General features: G+C 50.0%; 1 pseudogene; it reads left to right on the forward strand.

Moving 5' to 3' along the window:
* Nucleotides 1-9,714: 9,714 nt before the first annotated feature.
* On the forward strand, nt 9,715-16,370 carry LOC142081253 (U6 snRNA (guanine-N(2))-methyltransferase THUMPD2-like; annotated as a pseudogene).
* Nucleotides 16,371-17,936: the final 1,566 nt, after the last annotated feature.

Here is a 17,936-nt window from a genome sequence, read left to right on the forward strand (position 1 = left end):
TAGTGCTAGCATCAACCTTGAGCCATGGCTACTTCTGTGCTTGAGGCTCATGTGGTGGGTGGCCGCATCGGAGCTTGTGGCTGAGGTGGGTAAGACCTAGGTTGAGGTTATGTGCCAGAAGAGACACAGAGCCCCAGTGTTGGTGGGGCTGCGTACCGAATGCGAGGGCCAGCGTCCACCTTTTGTGCTGACTACTTCTGTGCCTGAGGCCCATGTGGTGAGTGGCAGTTGCGGAGCTTGTGGCTGATGAGGGTAAGGGCTAGGTTGAGGTTAGGTGCCAAAACAGACACAGAGTCCGGGTGTTGGTGGGACTGGGAAGCAAATATGAGTGCTAGCATCAACATTGTCTGCTGGCTACTTCTATGCCTGAGGCCCATGAGGTGTGCGGCTGTTGCGGAGCTTGGCTCTGATGAGGGAGGCTAAGGGCTAGGTTGAGGTTAGGTGCCAGAACAGACACAGAGCCCCAGTATTGGTGGGGCTGAGGATGGCTGCCAAGCAGCGGTCAGTGCCAGCATCAACCTTGAGTCCTGGCTACTTCAAAGGCTGAGCCCCATGCGATGGGTGGCCGTTTCGGACCTTGTGGGCGATGATGGTAAGGACTAGGATGAGGTTAGGTGCGAGAACAGACACAAAGCCCCGGTATTGGTGGGGCTGCTAAGGGAAGGTAAGGGCTAGTATAAGCCTTCGGTGTTGGAAATTATGGGCTGGAGGGCGCATGTGGTGTGTGGCCGCTTCGGAGCTTGTGGCTGATGAGGGTAAGGGCTAGGTTGAGGTTAGGTGCGAGAACAGACACAAAGCCCCAGTATTGGTGGGGCTGCTAAGGGAAGGTAAGGGCTAGTATAAGCCTTCGGTGTTGGAAATTATGGGCTCGAGGGCGCATGTGGTGTGTGGCCACTTCGGAGCTTGTGGCTGATGAGGGTAAGGGCTAGGTTGAGGTTCTGCGTTAGATAACGCCTCCCACCACATGGGGCTCCAACAGAGAAGTAGCTCCTTCCCGGCCCCGACAACACCGGCCCCCTCCCTTGATTCTCCCAGCTAAACATCAGCCTATGCCTTAAAGTCACCAGAGCCCATTCGCGAAACCGTTTCCCACCAGATGGCGCTCCAAGACAGAAGGATCTGAAAGCTGTTTCTTGCTCTTGCCTGTCGTGGCAGCCCTTTCAGGGGGCTCTGCTGTCTCACTCTACCACCCAACCATCAACATTGCCACAGCCCAACTGCAAAGCGGTCAATCACCCCCTCAGGCTCCCATACACAAACAGGCAGGACTGAAAGCTTTTGGCGGCTCTCACGTTCCCTTGCTAGCCCCTTCTCAGCTGCCCAGCACCCAGCCACCTCCAGCACCGCAAATGCGCCGTATCCACCACACATAGCACCCCTTGCTCCACATTGGTGGTGCCTGGTGTTGGGCATATTCTGTTGCTGAGTGGTGGGGGGTGCTGGGGGGTGGGCATTGCGGGGGCTGCCTTGGTTGTCATGTCCTGGTGCTGGGCGGTGGGGGTGCTGGGTGCGAGGCCCTGAGCATAGTGGGTTCTGGACTTGTGCGGGTGCCAGGCATCGTTGGCTGCTGGGAATTTCCAAGTAATGGGTCCCAGGCACTGGGACTACTGGGTGCTAGCTGGTGTAGGTGCTGGAGGCCGTGCCCTGGGCTGCTCGGTAATATACATAAGAGGGTGCAGGGTAAGACTTGATGCAGGGTGCTGGGGGTATTGTGTGCTGGGCACTGGTGGTGCTGCGTGCAAGCTGTGGGCATTTCCAGTTGCTGGTTATAACCGCTGGGTCTCGTGGGTGCTGGGTGTGTCCAGGTGCTGGGCATGTCCGGATGCTGTGTGCTCGGCACTTGGGGTTCTGGGTGGCAGGCAGTGAGGGTGCTGGGCACTGGGGATGCTGCGTATGTCCGGGCGCTGTGTTTTGGCTGCGGGTGTGCTGGGTTGTGCGCGTGTCCGGGAGTTAATGTTGGGCCATGGGGCTGCTGTGCCATGGGCGTGCTGGGCAGTGCGGTTTCTTGGTGCCGGGCAGAGGGTATGATGGGTGCAGTGTGGTAGGGTTCTGAGTGCTGGGTGCTGTGTGCTGTGTATGCCTGGGTGCTGGGTATGTCTGGGTACAGGGTAGTGGGTGCAGGGCACTGGGGGTGCTGAGTGATGCGGGTTTTGGGTGCTGCGCATGTCTGGGTGCTATGTACTGATCACTGGGGATGTTGGGGGCTGGTTTGCTGAGTTCTGGTGTGATGGGCATGTTTGGTTGCTGGGCATATCTGGGTGCTGGGTAGCGGGCACTGGGGGTGTGGGGTAGTGGGGGTGCTGTGTGCTGGGCATGTCCAGGTGGTGGGCGTTGGGCGGTGCGAGTGCTGGGGGTGGTGCACCCTGGCATTGCTGGGTACTCTGCATAACAGAGTGCAGGGTATCTCTTGGTGGTGGTGCTGGAGGTACTGGGTGCTGGGCATATTCGGTGCTGGGTGGCTGCGCTGGGGTTGCTGGGTGCTGTGCTCCGGGGGTGCTGGATTCCTGGCATGTGCTGTGCCCTGGGCCCTGGTTGTGCTGGGTATGTGTGGGTGCTGGGTGTTGGGCAGTGTGGGTGCTGTGTGGTAGGCGCTGGGCATGTCCGGGTGCTGAGTTCTGGGCACTGGGAGTGTTGGCTGCTAGGAGCTAGAGGTGCTGGCTGTGGGCATTTCCAGTTGCTGGTTATGACCGGGTGCTGGGCATGTCCGGATGCTGTGTGCTCGGCACTTGGGGTTCTGGGTGGTGGGCAGTGAGGCTGCTGAAAGAAAACCCGTTGAAACTAGTTTAGACTGGGGAAGCAAAGAGGGCATTTCAAAAGTTAAAAATGGAACTTATGAGAGTCCCAGCTTTAGGCCTCCCAGATATTTCAAAACCCTTTTGGCTGTTTTCTCGTGAGAGACAGGGCATAGTGCTGGGAGTGCTTGTTCAACGACTAGGACCCCACAAGAGAGCGGTTGCATACTTCTCCAAACAATTAGATGAAGTGAGTAAAGGATGGCCCGGATGCCTGCGAGGCTTGGCAGCGGTCGTCCCTAACGTTCAGGAAGCTCACAAGTTTACTATGGTCAGAAAATGATGGTGTTGGTCTCTCATACAGTTTCAGCAGTATTAGAACAAAAGGGGAGTCACTGGCTCTATCCTGCTCTATTTTTGAAATACCAAGCTATTTTGGTAGAGCAGGATGACGTTAATATACAGACTACTAATATTGTAAGCCCAGCGTCTTTCCTCAGTGGAGGTACCTCAGAACCTGCATGACTGTTTGGAGACAACGGAAGCCGTCTATTCAAGTCAACCAGACCTAAAAGAAGACCCACTAGAGGATGCTGAGGACTCATGGTTCACAGACGGGAGCAGCTTTGTGAAGCAAGGAGAACGTAAGGCTGGGTATGCTGTGACTACCGCCCATAAGGTTATAGAGGCTAAACCTTTACCTGTTGGGACATCTGCACAGAAGGCCGAAATAATTGCTTTGACTCAAGCCCTAGAATTGTCAAAAGGGAAGAAAATTAATATATGGCCTGATTCTAAATATGCCTTTGGAGCGGTACATGCCCACAGAGCCATTTGGAAAGAATGAGGATTGCTTACAGCCCAAGGAAAACAGATAAAAGATGCAAAAGAAATCTTACAACTCCTAGAAGCTGTAAAATTGCCAGAGAAAGTGGCCATTATGCATTGCAGAGGACACCAAAAAGGTAACACTGAACAGGAAATCGGAACTAAATTGGCACATCATGAGGCCAGGCAAGCCGCAGAAAAGACGGAAGTTGAAACATTGGCTTTGATTCCAGACGGTAAATTTCAAGTGTTAAAATTAAATTTAGGCTCTGAAAAATATTCAAAGGAAGATAGGAATTTGATTGATGACTTAGGAGGGAAAGAAAAAGATGACGGATGGGTATATACACCAGACGAACGTATTATAATACCCTCCAGAATATTGTGGAAATTAATTTTAGATGACACTTCATATGGATTAGGGGAAACATTCAAATGGTTAACTTCATGGATTCCCGACCTTAGTCAATGGGTGAAAAAGTTGTTAGGTATTCTTATGATTGTTATATTAGGCTTTGTTTGCATATCTGTAATAGCACAGTGTTTTTGGAAATGTTGTTCTGTAATTGGAAGCCAAAGTTCTGAGAGCGTGAGACTAATATAAGAACTACAGTTAAGTTCCCCTTCTATGGTCTCAAAGGATTTTAATTTATTGAGGGATATAGTTTTAACTATATACCCTCAAAAGAAAAGGGGGGATTGATAGAGAGCGATATCATAAGTCTCAAATTGATGTAGTGGATACAGTTTGTTAAGATTTGTTGTTTAAAGTGAGGTAACTAACAGGTGTTGTGTTTGTAGGTATGTAGATAAATTGTGTATCTTGAAAGCATTGTTGGGCTCCAGTAAGCAGTAATCACGGAAACAGAACAACCTTATAAGGAAGGAAAGGAACAGTGAAGAGACATGAGATTCCTTGGTTCGGATGATGTAGATGGGTTAGGAATGCTTCATGAATAGATAGGCCGGGCATTCAATAGATAAAAGAACCTTGAAACTTTGTGCTTTACGTTAATTAGATGGAGAAGCTAACCTTGTAGGGTTGATAGGGAAGGGTATACTGGAATAAGCTAGCTTGTTACAAGTGAAAAACATGTAAACTAAGCCAAGGGACTAACGGAGCATGCATGAAGACTGAGTTCAACCAGAGGGCACCGTGATGAAGACTATCAACGACCACCAGAGGACCCCGAAAGACCACCAAAGAGCACAAGGGCGCATGCGTCAGGGACATTTGCATATGTTAATGAATCCCGGGAAATAACATGAATATTTAGATTATTTGTTGGAAATGTAATGAATATGTATACTCTAATTGCATTTAACCCCTATGGTTACGTGATCTGGCACGCACACTAGGTGGAGCGATGCCCTGTGCGTCCAGCGCTGCAATAAAGAATACGTGCTTTCTAAAACTCTAAATTGAGTCTTAGAGAGTTTTTCGGAGACTTCTTCGTTTCAGATTGGGACATCATGCTCAGTATAAAAACGAGGGGGGGTGTGGAGGCTCCTCCCGCGTTCATGACACGCGGTCAGCGGTCGGTGAGCAGTTGCATTGTGCATTGCCTGCTTTGTATAGTCTGTTATTGTTGTTGTTCTTGTTATTATTACTGTTCTACTTCGTTTTATTTCAATTATTAAACTGGTTTTATCTCAACCCGGGAGTTTTCCTACTTGTGCCCTCCCGATTCTCTCCCCCGTCCCACGGGGAGAGTGAGCGAGTGGCTGCGTGGGGTTTATTTGCTGGCTGGGGTTAAACCACGACATGCACCCATCATACCCTCCACCCAGCACCAAGAAATCCCACTGCCCAGTACACAGCACTCCCAGGGCCCAGCACCCACATGGCCCAGCACTAATTCCCGGACACGCGCACAACCCAGCACACCCAATGCCAACACACAGCACCTGGACATGCCCAGCACCCAGCAGCCCCAGCGCCCAGCACCCAGCATCCCCAGCGCCCAGCACCCTCACTGCCCACCACCCAGAACCCCAAGTGCCGAGCACACAGCATCTGGACGTGCCCAGCAACTGGACACGCCTAGCACCCACAAAACCCTGTACCCGGTCATGTCCAGGAACAGAAATGCCCACAGCCTGCACCCCTAGCTTTCACCAGCCAGCACCCCCAGTGCCCAGCACCTGGTCACGCCAAGCTTCTGGACATGCCCAGCACCCAACAGCCCCGTGCCCAGCACCCAATACCCCCAACACACAGTAATCCCAGCACCAAGACATACCCTGCACCCGCTTATGCATGGTACCCAGCACTCCCAGGGCCCAGAAATCAGCACTCCCAGTACCTAGCCCCCAACACTCACACTGGCCAGCACCCAGCAATCTCAGTTCACAGCACGCACCTACCCCATTGCCCAGCATCCCCAGCGCACAGCATCTGGCATTAGGACATGCACAGCACAGGGAAATACCCACTACCCAGCACTCCTAGTGGACATACAGACACTAGCACACCCAAAGCTCCCTCCATCCGTCACCCAGCAACCCACACTTGCACAGCACTCAGAACCCCCACCACCCAACAGCCAGGATCAGGAAATGCCCAAAACAAGCACTCCATGCTTACCACTGACGGTGCCCAAAAACCAGCACACAGACAATGCCCACCAGCCAGCATCCCCATCACCCAGAACACAGTGCCAAGCACTCAGTACACAGGCATGGCCAGCACCCTGATATGCATAGTCCCCAGCACCCCCAATGGCCAGCAGACCCAGTGCCCAGGACCCATCACTTGGACATGGACAGCACCCAGAGATGCCCAGCACCCCGCACCCCCAGTGCCTAGAACCCAGTACCCCCAATGACCAGCACCCAGAGCAGCCAGTGCCCAGCACTGCCTGTAGCCAGCATCCACCACCCACACATGATCATCACCTGGTCATTCCCAGCACCCAGACATGTGCGGAACCCTCAGGGCCTAGCACACAGTACACCCACAGCCCAGCACTGACACATGCCCAGCACCAAGCACTGCCAATGGTATCAAGGGATGCTAGGTGTGCTGGATGTTGCGCATTTGCGGTGCTGGAGGTGGCTGGGTGCTGGGCAGCTGAGAAGGGGCTGTAAAGGGAAGGTGAGAGCCGCGAACACCTTTCAGTCCTGGCTAAATGTGTGTGGGAGCTCGATGGGGCGCTTGACTGCTTTCCAGTTGGATTCGGCAAGGTTGATGGTTGAGTGCTACAGCAAGCGCATAGCCCCGGTGTTGATGGGGACCTCAAAAGGCTGCCGGAGAAGGCAAGCGCAACGAACAATGGACAATCTTGGTTGCTTCTGTGTTGGAGCGCCATCTAGTGGGTAGACGTTTCAAGCCTGGATCTGATGAAGGTAAGATATAGGTTGATGTTTAGGTGGAAGACCAAAGGGAGGGGGCCGGTGTTGGTGGCGCTGAGAAGGGGCTGCCAAGGGAAGGTGAGGGCCTGCATCAACCTTGAGTCCTGGCTACTTCTGTGCCTGAGCCCCATGTGGTGGGTGGCCGCTTCAGAGCTTGTGGCTGATAAGGATAAGGGATAGGATAATGTTAGGAATGTGAACAAACAAAGAGCTCAAGTGTTCGTGAGGCTGAGGAGGGGCTGCTAAGGGAACGTGAGGGCCAGCATCAACCTTCTATCCTGGCTATACTCTGTTGCAACCCCATGTGGTAGGTGGCCTCTTTGGAGCTTGGCTCTAATGAGGTAAGTGATAGGTTGAGGTTAGGTGCGAGAACAGACAGAGATCCCCAGTGTTGGTGGGGGCTGAGGAGGGCTGTGAAGAGAGGGTCAGTGCCAGCATCAACCTTGAGTCATGGCTACTTCTGTGCCTGAGCCCCAGGTGGTGAGTGGCCGCTTCGGAGCTTGGCTCTGATGAGGGTAAGGGCTAGGTTGCGGTTAGGTGCGAGAACGGACACAGAGCCCCTGTGTTGATGGGGCTGAGGAGGGGCTGCCAAGAGAATGTGAGGGCCAGTATCAACCTTGAGTCCTGGCTACTTCTGTGCCTGAGCCCCATGAGATGGGTGGCCGTTTCGGAGCTTGGCTCTGATGGGGGTAAGGGCTAGGTTGAGGTTGGGAGAGATAACAAACACAAAGCCCCGTTGTTGGTGGGACTGAGAAGGGGATGGCAAGGGAAGGTGAGGGCCAGCATCAGGCTTCTGTCCTATTTCTTTGTTAGAGCGCCCTCTGGTGGCTTGCCGTTTTGGAGCTGGACAATGATGTAAGGGATACTCGATGTTTGACAGGAGAACAAATGCAGGGCACCGCTGTTGGCTGGGCTTATGAAGGGGCTGCCAAGGGATTGTTAGGCCCAGCAATAGCTGTCAGTCCTGGCTTCTTCTGGTTTGGAGCCCCATGTGTTGGGTTGTTGGGAGCCCCATGGGAGCTGGGCTCCAATGAAGTAAGGTATAGGTTGATGTTAGGTCGGAAAAGAATCGGGGAGCTCCAGGGTTGGTGGGGCTAAGAAGAGGCTGCTAAGGGAAAGTGAGGTCCAGCATCAGCCTTCCGTCCTGGCTAGTTCTGCATTGGAGCCCAATGCGGCGGGTGGCCATTTTGGAGCTGAGCTCTGATGACAGTAAGGCATAGATTGACATTTAGGTGGGAGAACTATGGGAGGGGGGCCTGTGTTGGTGGAGATGAGAAGGGCCTGCCAAGAGAAGGTGAGGTCCAGCATTAGCCTTCTGTCCTGGCTACTTCTGTCTTAGAGCCCCATGTGGTGGGTGGACGTTTTGGAGCTGGGCTGTGCTGACATGAGGCATAGCTTGATGTTAGCTCAGAAAACAATCGTAGAGCCCCTGTGTTGGTGTTGCTGAGAAGGGGCTGCCAAGGATAGGTGAGGGACAGGATCACGCTTCACTGCTGGTTACTTCTGTGTTAGAGCCCCATGTGGTGGGTGGCCGTTTCGGAGCAGGGCTCTGATGACTGTAAGGTATAGGTTGATGTTTAGGTGGGAGAACAATGGGAGGGGGCCGTGTTGGTCAGGTTGAGAAGGGGCTACCAAGGGAAGGTGAGGGCCAGCATCAGCCTTTGGTCCTGGCTGCTTCTGCGTTGGAGCCCCGTATGGTGTGAGGCTCTTTCAGATCTGGGCTCTGATGTCCGTAAGGCATAGGTTGATGTTTAGGTGGGAAACAAAGGGAGAACAAAGCCAGTGTTGGTAGGGCTGAGAAAGGGCTGCCAAGGGAAGGTGAGGCCCAGCATCAGCCTTCGGTCCTGGCTATTTCTGCATTGCAGCCCCATGTGGTGGTTGGCCATTTCATAGTTGGGGTATCACGACAGTAAGGCATAGGTTGATGTTTAGGTGGGAGAACAATGGGAGGGGGCCGAGTATGTTGGGTTGACAAGGGGCTGCCAAGGGAATGTGAGGCCCAGCAGTAGACTTCTGTCCCAGCTACTTCTGTGTCAGAGCCCTGTGTGGTCGATGTTCGTTTTGGAGCTGGGCTCTGATGACTTAAGGGGTAATTTTATGTTGGACGGGAGAATGAAGACAGGGGGCCAGCATTGGTGGTGCTGAGAAGGGGCTGCCAAGGGAAGGTGAGGTCTAGCATCAGCTTTTAGTCGTGGCTACTTCTGTGTTGGAGCCCCATGTGGTGGCAGTCCTTTTTTGTAGCTAGGCTCTGAAGACGTCAGAGATAGGTTGATGTTAGGTCGGAAAACAATCGCAGAGCTCCAGTGTAGGTGGAGCTCAGAAGGGTGTGCCAAGGGAAGGCGAGGGCCAGCATCAGCCTTCAGTCCTGGCTACTCCTGTGTTGGAGCCCCATGTGGTCGGTGTTCGTTTTGGAGCTGGATTCTGATGACATGAGGGATAGGGTGATGTTAGGTCAGAAAACAAGCACAGGGCCCCAGTGTTGGTGGGGCTGAGAAGAGGCTGCCAAGGGAAGGTGAGGCCCAGCAATAGATTGCAGTCCTGGTTACTTCTCTTTTGCAGCCGCATGTGGTTTTTGGCCATTTTGGAGCTTGGCTCTCATGACTGACAGGGATGGGTTGATGTTAGGTGAGTCAACGCAGAGGACAAGTATTGGTATGGCTGAGAAGGGACTGCCAAGGGACGGTCACCCCTTGTTTTTTGATTAATCCAGAGATGCGTCAGCTGTGGTAGGCGACACAGAATTTCACTTTTCCTACTGTTCGAGCATTTCCTTTGGGCCCACTCAGAAACTGGACTATACATGACTCATGAGACCTGTGCTACTTCACACTCTGACTCTGTCCCCCGTAAACAAGTGGGAACGGGGGATGAGAACATTGCCCCATACAACAGAGCAGTTTGGAGAATAAACATCCTACAGCAGAGAAGGTCGCCTGTGGGGGAGAGCTGCTGGCTCCCAGCTGCCCTCCTGGCGCTTCCCCCTGGGCCGTGGGTGCTGAATCACTCACGGCGGGGTCTACAAATTTTCCTCCCAAATGGTGTGGATGCAGACACCACTTCTGCGCCACAGCAATCCTCCTCTCCCCATCAGCCCTGTCAGGAGCGGTGGCGCGGTCTGGTGCTGAAACAGGAGGAGCGAGAGCTGCGCTGCAGTAATTCATCTCACCGCCTGCACTCACGGTCCCTCAGGGCGTCACCTCCCGCCACGGTGGTAAACGACAAACTGGAGAAGTGGTCCCGTGGGGGCAGGTGAAGATTTGCGCCCCGAGGGTACAAAAGGCTTTGTAGGACAAAGCTTTGAAGGTCCTTTGAAGGACGCTTCTCTGGTACCGACGCAGGCGGCAGCGAGGACTCGCACCCTACCGCGGGCCCGCTCCCAGGGCGGGCTCACCGCGGCAGAGCCGCCCCCGAGGCGGGGCCCCGCCGAGGTGGGCCGGTCCCGCCAGGCCCCTCGGCCCGCGCTGAGGGCGGCGGGGGGCGGTCGGTACTTCTGCACGGCGGGCTGAGGGCTGGAGCCCTTCCTCGCGCGGGAGGTGCGGGCGCGGCTCGGCGCCACGGAGGTGAGGGGGGAGCCGGTGGCGGTGCCCAGCCGGGGCGGTCCCGTCCGGATCGGCGGGACACGCGGCATCGTTCGCTTCGCGCCCCGGAGCCGCGCTGCCTGCGTGGGGCCCCACGGGTCTGGTTTTGGTCTGGGTGGGAAGAGACCCCTAAGGCCCGTCTGGCCCGGCCCCTGCCGTGGGCAGGGACATCTCCCACTCGGTCAGGCCGTGTCCCCTCGCCACCCCGGTGAGCTGAGGTCTGCGCTGCCCTTCTCCCTGCGAAGGAACGAGCGGGTGTGAGGGGCTGCTGACGGTGCTCACCCAAAACACCTGCCGGGTTGGTTTGGTTTCTGTTTTTGCCCGGAGGTGGACTGCGTCTCGGGAAAGGTCTTCTTCAGCACAGAGGCGGAGCCGGGCGAGCTGAGGAAACTCAAGTCTGGAGAGCGACTGTTTTTGCTGCTTAAGAAACACACGCCACTTGCAGTTTCTAGAAATAAAGGTATGGCACTGACTCCTTCCCTCGGGTCATCCCCTCCGGTTTGCTCACGGTGGGTGCACAGAGACGTGAAGCCTCAGTTCAAGTCCTATTTATAAAGTTAATATTTGATTTATTTTATTTATTTACTAACATCTGTACTTCTAGCTGACAGTAATCAGTTCTGAAGTATCTTTCACCCAGGTATGTTTTCAATGCTTTTTTGTGCTGAAAAATGGCTTTTAAATTGTTTGAAATAGATATCTTACCAGCTTGTGTTCTGCTGGCCCTGTACATATAGGTGTATGTGTAACTCAACCACTTGCCCCCCCAAAAAAACAACACACAAAACCAAAAAAAAACCACCCCACCCTGAAACTGAAGTCCAGTTCTGGACCCCTTTTATGCATTTTAACAGTGAGTCATTTTCTTTTATGCGAAGTGGATCCAGACATATATCCTGTGTCACTTAACTGTTCAGTACACAGATTTATTGTAAATCTCAGCTACTCGGGTCACATTCTCTGTCAGTGATGGGATAAGAATTCCAAGTAAGATGGATGGATATCTGCGTGCTGGTGGAGTATTTTTTGGGAGATCACAGATGGCCTTCAGCTTTAAGGATCAAATTTAACCATGATTCTAAATGAGAACTAGAAATACCTTTTTTCCCCCTTCCCCCCCGCCCCCGCCCTTGACCAGCTTCAAGGTTTTTAAGTGAATTGGCCTCTATATTCCTTGTGCCTCTCTTGTGGCTAGGTTAAGAGTCATAGGTGTAAGTTTAGGCATGTGTCAGAGACTTTGCAGGATTGAAGGCAGGTTGGTGAATAGGAAGGAGAGATTTCCTTTTATAAAAGAATAAACTTGTGGCTTTTATTCAGAGCTGAATCAAAGTGATTCATATTCATGTCTGTCTTTCAATCCTGGAAACAAGTGTCCCACATCTCTAATCCTGGACCAAGTGCTTTCTGGGGAGGATGGCATGGTAGACTGGTCCTCTGTGCCTGGGAATGAGACTGAGAGGTGGTTTGGTTTTCTAGAACTGCTGAATTATTCTCCAGAATTCAACCCCTGCACGATTTGATCTTGGTTCTGCAGAGCTTGTAATCAGAGGGATGCCTGGGTCTTTGCTGGTGAGGTATGTTTGGTGTTGAGAGCTCAGCTGTGCCTGCTGCTGCTGTGGTTCCTGGATTCACACATCAATAAAATCTGAACACAGTCTCTGTTAACAGCTGTTCTCAATCCATAGGAAAATCAAATGCTGAGACTGAACTACTTAACCTGAAACTGCTTTTTCTTCCAGGGAAAATGCGGCATGAGATTAAAAGCTTGTCATTGAGGAACCAAAGTATTGGCTGGATGTTATCTCTATTTGGAGAAACCTTCATGGGAGTGAGGGGAAAAAAGACGATGTCTCTCAAGAAAACCCATCACCTCTGAAAAGAAAATCAGAAGAAGAGACAAACATTGCAACTAAAAGACAGAAAACAGAACAAGTGATAGAGACTGTATCTGAGGAATGTCAAGTGAAAGCTGGAGAGAGGTGTGTGGTACCAGAGAGAAAGAGCAATCAGGGCTGCCGGACTGAAAGTAAGACTTCCTTAGAAGACCCTTCCAAAAGCAGTGGAGAGAAACCTATTGCGAATGAGCAGCTTAGCTTCAGTTTCAGAGTTTCTTGTTGTAGTGGAGTGATTGCCAAAATACTTCCTTCACAGATGTGCTAAAGTATCTGTGTTTTAAAAGAATTTAGCAAAGGCGAAGGGAGATGCGTAGTTTGTCATTTCAATTGTGTGTTGTATGTCTTAGAATAACAGACTGATCTAAGCTTTTTCTGTATTTTCTCAAAAAAGCCCTTAAGCTGCATTTACCTTAAACAAGTGGAAATGTGGTGTATGATTGCACAGACTCTCACATAAGCATGCGCAGAATCATTTATTGTTACAATACAGGAGAATATATCCTTTACCATAACGGGGAGGTCCCGCTGTCTCCCCCAATCGTGACCCGATTCGTATCCCTTATTAACTAAGAAAAACAGTCTCTCTTCCTTTTGGCAAAGATCCACACGACTGCTCTCAGATCTGCTTATTCTCACGGTTAACCAGTTACATAATTCTCTTGATGTTTTCAGTTTCCTTACAGTGGAGACAAGTGTTCACATCTTATGTTATCACGCGTATGTGCGTGTCTGCTAGTTCTCAGCACACAGGCCAAATTCCTGTCTTATCTTGGCCGAAACTCCCAACTCCACAATTCTTCTCCACATCTCCCCCTTTTTTGTTTATCACCACCCCATTGGTAAGTAGGGTCACCATGACGCGAGCTTCTATTTTACGCACGTTGCAGATTGCAGACCGAAGGACCTGCAGGAACACTAGGAACAAAATAAACATTCCTACCCCTATACCAATAGACACCTACATGTGTAGATTGAGGCCATTAAACCAATTTTTTTGATTTATCCAAGACAAGTCTTGCTGTAACCTGTCAAACACACTTTGGCTAGTCAATTCCTGTAATCTGTGAATCTGATCCTGCAGCTGATCGTGTAAAGATTGAATATTTCACTGCAATGACAAATCGAATGCTCCCATCAAATGTCACTTAATAAAAGTCCAATCATGTTGTGACGAATTCCATGGTTACACATAAAGATTTGTGTACGTGTTCCCAATCACACAGCAGACTAATTCTCGTTTTTAACGCTTCCTGCCGATCCCCCAACCACATCACAGTAGCCTCTAGGGCTTGTAGCCAAGATAATACCTCCTCACCAACTTTCTTTTGAATTTGGAATTCTTTAGTAACATTGGTTAATGCCTCACTTACCTCATGTGCAGTTTATACTCAGATTAGCTTGTGTTTTGTTGACAATCCATACTTGAGACAGTTGCCTCGTAAAAATAGGCAAAGCTAAATGCCACACATTCGGTTGTGGAGGAGAAAATGAACCATTATACTCCATCTGTAGGATGGGTCCTGTGGACCCACCATTGTGCCAGACTATTGAATGATTGGCTTTCTGAAAAGGCAAAACAGATTGATTCAAAGATGGATCCCAAAATGACCCATAAGGGCCCCAATCTATAATACGACCAATGGTTAAATTTTGTTCTCGAGGCTGTTCTCCGAAGCATGGCTTCCAACCAAATCGTGTGATCGATGAGAGTTTGTGCAAAATGCATTGCGGAAAATCAGGAACAAAGTCACCAATTAACATATCATTATCAATAGTATTTTTTGATGCCAACCTAGGAATGGTGACCATAGTAAGGTTCACCCGTTTTCCATGTGACACTGCTACTAAGTGTTGCTGTGTTTCAACGATCACACAATACTCTGACTTATTATCTACGGTAAGACATAATGGAGGAAAATCAGAAACAAACATTGTGTCGTTAGCATAATATGTATAATCTTTCCCATCTAGAGATGGGGGAATCCAAATGCCACCTGACCATAAAGTATCACTATTGCTAATCGGTAACGACGCGTCCCACCATGTCAAAGGTCGGAAAAAAGGAGGGTCCACCACATGTGCGCAATAAACGTGAGCTTCCACAGGTTGAAACATCATGGTAGTGCCAATTCCCCATAGTATTATCGTGGGACAAGATTGATCAGAAAACAGCACTGTAGACGATATTACTAATGTTGACCTGATTGCATTACCAAACCGTCGTAGGAGCAGCATCCTCTCGTTGTTTTTCCTCGGATCCTTTTTCTGGGCCATCTGCCAACACTTGCGCTGGCTTGACATTCTTCGCAGGGACCCAATATGGGCCTGTAGGAAGAGAAACACAAGCGTATCCCCGTCCCCAGGTAAACAAGGGAACCGGACCTTTCCATAGACCAGATTCTAAGTGTTTATAAAATACCTTTGGATACACTTCAGTAACCTCTCCTGTTCGAAAATGCCGGTCAGCAGCTGAATGATATTGCTGCCTTGTCCCTGACAAATTTAAAAAATTTAATACATATGTGGCTTTATCTAACATCTCCTGAGGGGTAGTTCCCAGTGGATTCCCCCTTTTTTGTTTTTCAAGAATCAGCTTTAAGGAAGAGTGAGCACGTTCCACAATTGCTTGACCTGTGGGGGAATGCGGAATACCTGTAACATGATACACGCCCCATGCCTGTAGGAATAGTAACAACCATTTAGAGACATAGGCAGGTCCATTATCTGTTTTGAGTTTACGGGGGACCCCCAATACTGCAAAGCATCGAAGAAGATGTTTGATAACATCACGAGCACGTTCACCCGTATGAGCCGTTGCAACCAAAAACCCAGAAAAGGTATCAACAAAGCGCAAACGACCAAAGGAGGAAACATGAGTAACATCCATCTGCCGTAGTTCATTGGAAGTCAGTCCCCTGGGATTCACAGCAGATACTACTGGCATTGGCGTGAGCCGCTGACAATCCGGGCAAGCACGAACGATGTCCTGGGCCTGTTCAGCTGTAAGAGAAAACTGCTTCCGTAAGGAGCGAGCATTCTGATGAAAAAATTCATGGGATAATTTTGCTTGTTCCAAACGGCGAGGTAGGACTGCCATCAGAGTGAGTGCATCCGCAGCAGCATTACCGGAAATGAGCGGTCCTGGTAAATTAGTATGAGATCGGATATGCATAATAAAATACGGAAATCATCTAACACGCAGCAGCTGTGCTAACTGTATTAGTAAAGAAAATAGTTGCTTATTATCTACTTCTCAAATAAATGCAGTCTCTATGCGCTGTACTATGCCTGTGACATAAGCTGAGTCTGCCACTATATTAAGTGGTATTCGAGAAAACAATTCAAAAGCGCGAACAGCAGCTGCTAATTCAACTACCTGCGTAGATCCAGGTAGAGAAGTAACATCCGAAGACCAGGAGGCCTGATCTGCTTCCTCCACTTGGTGTTCAGACGTTTTCCGTCCTCCCAGCGTCTTCCACACCACTACAGCTTTGCCTGTTTTTCCAGATCCACCAATGAAAACAGTTTGCGCCTGTGGAATAGGCACAGAACTTAATAGTATGCGTGGCTGTAGTGGTAGAGACTGTAAGGAATTCAAAGTCGATGGCGTGGTAAGTTGTGTTCTATGGAATTAACATAATCCGCCATTGCAATCTGAAAACTCAGGCTGTTTTGTAATAATGTCCAAAATTCATCTCCTGTGAAAGGCAAATGCATAACATCTGGATCTCGACCTGTCAATTGTTGACATCATAGTCGACCTTGTGATATCAAACGAGAGATCATTTCAGTTGCAGTGGTCTTACTAAATGAGTGAGGTAAAAACAGCCATTCCAGAATGCGTAAGGCATCCCTTTCGGTTTGTACCCTAGCATCCCATTGTCCCAGTAAGGGAAACGGTTGAAAAGAGTGGTAAATAAGGAACAATCGAACTGGTAACCGATAGCCGGATTCAATGTGCGAAGGTATCATTAATTTTATCCATTACCTGTTGCAATGCTTCTTGGCCTGGTTCCGAAAGAGATCTGGGGGACACCAAATCAGGATCCACTTTCAGCAACGAGAACAAGGGTGACAGTTCATGAGTGGTAATTCCCAATAGAGGTCGCACTCAACTGATTGTGCCCAACAACTTCTGCAGATCGTTCAGAGTACTTACAGTAGTAGCAAGCCGCAAGGCTTGTGGACACACAAGAGTTTCCAGCCTAGGTATTTCCAAGGAGAAACTGACTGTACCTTCTCTGCTGCTATCTGAAATCCATATCGATATAATTCTGTGGACAAACACTCAAAAATTTGAGAGAGATATGATTCTGTCTCAGCTGCCAACAAGATATCATCCATATAATGATACGATACCATATTTTTATACTGTTGACGAGTTGACAAAAGTGCCTCTCCCAGCACTACTTGACAAATGGTAGGACTATTCTTCATGCCTTGAGGTAAAACAACCCAATGGAACCATTGCATAGGTCGATCATTGTTAATTGTAGGAACAGAAAAAGCAAACCGAATACAATCCTCTGGGTTTAAATAAATTGTAAAAAAGCAGTCTTTGAGATCAATAACTTTTAAATGCCAATCATCAGGGATCATGGTAGGATTTGGGGTACCGGGCTGCAAGGCCCCCATGGATACCATAATGGCATTAATAGCTCGCAAATCCTGTAACAATCTCCATTTTCCTGATTTTTAGATACGACAAAAATAAGCGTGTTCCAAGGACTGGTGGATGGCACTATGTGTCCTAATTGTAATTGCTCCTGTACTAATTCGCAAGCTTTTTCTAGCTGCTCACCCTTCAAAGGCCACTGATCAACCCACACTGGCTTGTCTGTAAGCCAAGCCAGTTTTAGGCGCGGCTGTACTTCAGTGGCCTTCATTAAAAATGTGTCGTAAGTGCTACATCCCATTGTTGCAACAGATCACGTCCCCATAGGGTACATGGGACATTTAAAACATAGGGTTTCAGCATGGCATGTTTATTTTCCGGACCTTCCACCAGTAAAGAATGCAAGCTCTGCCATGGTATTTGGGTACCACCAACTCGGTAACGGCAGCAAAAACTTTTACTAATGGCCAATCAGAGGGCCATTCAGATCTCTGAATTATCGAGACATCCGCCCCTGTATCCACCAGTCCAGTAAAAGCACGGCCATTTACTTTACACATCAACATAGGCTGACCCGTAGTTATCTTTTGAGTCCAGAATATTTGAGGCAAACCTGTGCTTCCAAATCCTGCTGACCCCCTCTGCTGGCCTAATACAGGATCTCCCTTCTCCCTTTGAACATTAGGTAACAAAATTAGCTGAGCAATGCACTCCCCCGCGGGAATAGTACACGGAGGAGTAGGAGTCCAAGCCATAATTTCCCCAGTATAATCAGTATCAATCATCCCAGGAAGAACAAAAAGTCCTGCCTTGGAGGTTGAGGAACATCCTATCAATAAGGCACAAAACCGTGGTGGTAAAGGACCATACACTCCGGTGGGGAGTATGTTAACAGGTTGATCTCATATTACTGTTGATTGGCTGGTGGCCAGAT

The sequence above is a fragment of the Calonectris borealis genome, chromosome 3 (assembly GCF_964195595.1).
Source record: "Calonectris borealis chromosome 3, bCalBor7.hap1.2, whole genome shotgun sequence".
NCBI classification, from domain to species: Eukaryota; Metazoa; Chordata; class Aves; order Procellariiformes; family Procellariidae; genus Calonectris; species Calonectris borealis.